Raw genomic sequence first — 4568 nt, forward strand, 5'->3', positions numbered from 1 at the left:
GGGGGGGGGACATTAGTTATTAGCAGGGCTAATAAAGCCCAGGAAGTGTTCACTAACAAAATGTCTAGTCACTGACTAAACTGGCTGGTTTCTCAACATAGTCTGGCTCATTGTAACAATATAGAGAGCTCTTTGTTCATAGACCTTAATCTGTTGCCAAAATGTTTGTACCTTATGTTCCCATTTCACAAGGATTTCTGGTCAAAACTGTGCACCCACAGCCTCCTAATGAACCAAGTGTCCAACAAAACAAGGATTTTTGGTCTCCTTATGAAGGCCATTGTGTCTTCATAGGACCTCTCTGTCCAGGAACATCCCTAATGAGGTACGGAAAGGCACTTACTACCCAGACACAGACATTCCGCTGCTGTGAGAACCGCAGACGGAAGTTTTCTCTGCCTCCTGGAAAGGAAGCCAAGCTTTCTCCTCTCGGAAGCCATGAGGATTGCTGTCTTCCTCTGTACCATTCTTCTCTCTCTGAGCCAAGTTCCACCAGGTAACCAAATGAACTCTGCAGAGCCTTGGTAAGGGCGAAGTGCCTGGACCTCATGGGGATCCAGTGCTCAGAGCAGAAGTCTGTCACCTGTGCCCCGTGGAGGGAGATGACCTGTTGGCTGAGAGCCCTCAACCACTTACCTGCAGCCATGTCTCTTTAGTTCTCCATAGCCACTCAGATGAAATGAAATCGAGGGTGTTTCAAGTGCTTGAAACCTTATCTTCTCCGTTTCTAAAAATAAAATTAATTAGGCAAATTTACTAGCAGTTTCTAGACCTAGATAACAAACAAAACAAAAAAAATGATGTGTTATCCTACTAAACGTGGCCTCCAGAAACCCTCCGCTTATTTTCAGCAAAAGGTATGCAGAGGCCGAGTTACCCTAAGATGCTGGCATGAGAACGACACCAGAGCTGTAGGGCCCCAGGCAGAAGGGATTAGTGTGTGTGTGTGTGTGGGGGGGGTATTTGAAAGTTGTACTGTGCGTCTAAGAATTCTCCAACTTGTGCTTCCATAATGTTGGTCCTCTGGGCTTGGCTCTGCCCAGTGATGCTCCATCTCCACACTTGGCTTTTCCTCTTCCTTTTCAACATCTAGTTAAACAAAGGGATCAGAGACGACACTGCACTAGAGTGTATCTTCCTGCACTCAACATGCACAGGTGCATCCCAGGTGCGAAGCATCTGTGGGCATCTCCTTGCTTTCACCCAAGGAGATGACCAGACACCCAAGATAGACCAGGAAATTCCCTACAACTCCTGGGTGTGTAGGCTCTTGGGTGTGTAGAATAAGCAACCTATTGCTCTAGATCTAGTGGAATATCTTAGCTTTTCCTGAGAATTCAGGCCCTCAAGTGTCAGGGAGGAGTATCCAAGTAGTCAGACATGTGTAAATGTGGACAATCCTCTTATATTTTAAGTAATTGTTGGTTGCTACGCTTTCTCCTGTTTGAAAAAAGACACTTCCCCAATTTTTCAACAGAAAATATGCTTGGGGGCATGCCTATTCTTGGCGAATCCAGACTTGCCTGTCGAAATCCGTGTTTTAAAGGAATACTTACTGGGAACAGGTAGATAGTACTTTGGGTTTGGGAGGTTGTGGGTGCAGCTTGTGAGGCAAATATCAACTCGATTTTAGAACTACTCTGGAGGTTGCAGTTGGGGGAGCCTGGAGGTGGGAAAACAGTTCTATTTCTCAGGTATCTGCTAATTAAGCACCGCTGTGCACCCTTACTAGGAAGCAGCATATGAGGGAAAAAGGACGTGATGGCCCTTCACTTCCACAAAGTCACGGGCCAGCCACCTTCATTGCCAGGGAACAGACATAAAGCCCCAAACACAGCATTTGCATGTGGTGGAGGAGAGGTTTCCTACGTGGGACCTTTAGAAAATGACTAAAAGAAAGGTAAATCAAGAACAATGTGATATTTGAGAGCCCAGGTCCTGAGCCTTAGGGGACCCGACTGGGAGTCAGAACCATGGCATCTGTTTAGTGCTAAGAGTGCTTGATGCTCTCTGTCCACCTGACTCTCCCTCAGTGACAGTCTGCATGTGTGTGCACGTGTGTGCAAGTGTGTCTCTGTTTATGTGTGGAGTGTGCTGACTACCCCACACTCTATAAGGGAATGAATGGCCCCAAAAGTAAGGAAAATACCCTGAATGTTACTTGGCTTCTTACACACACAGGTAACAGTGGGTCATATTTTTATAGAGCTCCTTTGTGATTTAAAAGGAAATGTTCGGTTGTCAATTGCCACAAAACAGCACACTTACCTCCAAGATGTGTGCCATCGAAGTGACAACACATGTCTGTACCAACATGCTAAAGGATAAAAATAGCTCTACGTTAACCAAGTATTGCACAACTGTTCGCTGAATGCCTATGATGTGCTGAGACTTGAGCTGAGCTCTGGGATATACATACAGAAAAGAGTAAGGTGTTCATCACCCAGCAGTGGGGTCAGGTGGAGGCAGGACAGCAGAGTAGAATGCAAGACGTGCCCCAATAGAGGGACATCTCAGAGTGACTTCTAACATGTCGCAGGACATGGCAGTGCTTCATCCTCTCATATGCTAACCTCAGATGACCCTTCTAGGGGCAACAGGCCAGTTCTAGCCCAATTTCATTGGGGCCCATCTACACAGTAGTTGAGCTGGTTGTAGACAGAAGGAAGAGATGTGCAGCCCAGGGAATGAAAAACTCAGATTTCAAGTGATTTCTACACAGTGCTCAACAATGACAATGGTCACTGATTTAAAAACAACAATATACCCTTAAATTATTTCTGAATTCATTCTATACAGTAAAAATATGATGTTGCATATTTGATCTTCATAGCCATTAACCGATTGCTTTGTGAACACTGAAGAGATAAATTCAATGTAATGCATCTGGGTTTCAAGAGGTATTTTCTGGATGTATATAAACACTCTATAATGATTAGAAGCTATCCAAGAACTGGCCTTTGGTTCCAGAATAAGGAGACCTGGGCACGCTGGCATTGATACCTCTTACTATCATTAGCAGTCCAGGGCTGATTTAAAATGAAACCCATCCTGTGCATCAGCATGAGGAGCTACTAGGGAGTGCGAAGGGCTGGGAGAAGCTGTTGCTTCTGCCTGGAACTGCCAAAGGGGCGCAGCTCCCCAGCCTGGCCTGTTGTTACTTAGACACACCCAACGATGCCACATTCCCCCAAAATGCCAAGAATCCAAACCTTTGTGGGAAAGCAGATTTTTAAGTGTTGGCTTAAGGACTCAAACAGCAACAGCAATCAACACAACATAATTTTGAGACACGCTCCCCCTCTGTGTGCTTCAATAGACATTCAGGGAGATGACTCAATAGTTACAATAACCCTCTTCTCTGTGCAGCCGGGGGCAAATTCAAGGAGATCTGTGAGCGTCCAAACGGCTCCTGCCAAGTATTCTGCCTCGAAACAGAAGTCCAGGCTGGGAGATGTCTAAGCGGCCAGCCGTGCTGCCTGCCCATGGGACACCAATCACGGATCGACCCGACGATACCCCCTCAGGACTGAGGCCTTTCAAAGGGTCTTGCTTGTTTGGATGTTTCATTCTCTGGTTCTCCATCTCCATCTCCCACTGTCTTGTCTTTCACAGGGATTCTTGCTGAGTCCTCAATAAATAATAAAGAAGCACTCGCAAACACAGAGCCACTGTGTACACCCATGTGCTCTATTCTCGCTGCAGTGCTGTCTGGTCGCATTTTTCCATCTGGTCTGCATGAGCTCGTGGCTCAGTTCCAGGCTTCATGGGGACACTTTCATTCTCCCTACCCTTTGTGCCCAGCCCGGCCCCCTTTAGCCTTCACCAGGGGGCTGCTTTCCCCTTGGGAAGGTGCTTGACCTTGTTCCATGGGGTTCTGTCCCTGATGGAGGGCAGCCCACAGGTACCCTGCAGTCAGACCTCCCCAGTCAGTGAGCCATCATCAGAATCCTGCACCAGGGACAGAGTCACAGGTGAGAAAACACCCTGTCCTCACGCTTCCCCAAGGCAGTGAGCACTCAGGGCCTCTCCATGTGCTCCCAGCTGAGACTAGATTCATTGGGCCCCACCTTCCACTGGGCCTGGCCACAAGCTTCCCCTGCTCCCCTTCCTCCCCCCCCCCCCCTCCCGGGAACCGCAGACCCAGGGGCTTGAGGCGCAACAAGGAGTTTTGTAGTGCAGAAGTCTGACATGCATCTCAGGGCTAAATTAAGGCTCAGTGGTCCGGGCTGCATCCCTTTCTGGAGACTGTCTTGACATTAATGGGGAGTTGCTGCTGTTTGTCACCAGACACCAGGCTTCATCCATCTTTAAAGCCAGCAATGGGCATCTCTCCTCACCTAACACTCCTAACCTCCGTGATGCCACTGGCCCATCTGGGTAAGCTGGATAACCTGATGGGCATCTCTCCTTCTCACCTCCTAACACTCCTACCTCCGCTCCCCTTTGGGACCCCTGTGATGCCACTGGCCCATCTGGGTAAGCTGGATAACCTCCCTGCTTTAAGGCGATGTGATTGGCAACTTTAATTCTACCTTCAACTCCTCGGCTGTGTCAGGTGACATAGC

General features: G+C 48.1%; 1 long non-coding RNA gene across 2 annotated transcripts; it reads left to right on the forward strand.

Moving 5' to 3' along the window:
• The first annotated feature begins 6 nt into the window (after positions 1-6).
• Positions 7-3702, forward strand: LOC102249069. Of its 2 annotated transcripts, XR_314190.2 has the most exons (4): positions 7-496; positions 1478-1565; positions 1733-1900; positions 3370-3702. It is a non-coding gene; the product is annotated as an uncharacterized LOC102249069 (long non-coding RNA). The 2 variants fall into 2 exon arrangements; XR_001364078.1 differs by lacking the exons at positions 1478-1565; positions 1733-1900.
• Positions 3703-4568: the final 866 nt, after the last annotated feature.

The sequence above is a fragment of the Myotis brandtii genome, unplaced genomic scaffold (genome assembly GCF_000412655.1).
Source record: "Myotis brandtii unplaced genomic scaffold, ASM41265v1 scaffold484, whole genome shotgun sequence".
Classification (NCBI taxonomy): Eukaryota; Metazoa; Chordata; class Mammalia; order Chiroptera; family Vespertilionidae; genus Myotis; species Myotis brandtii.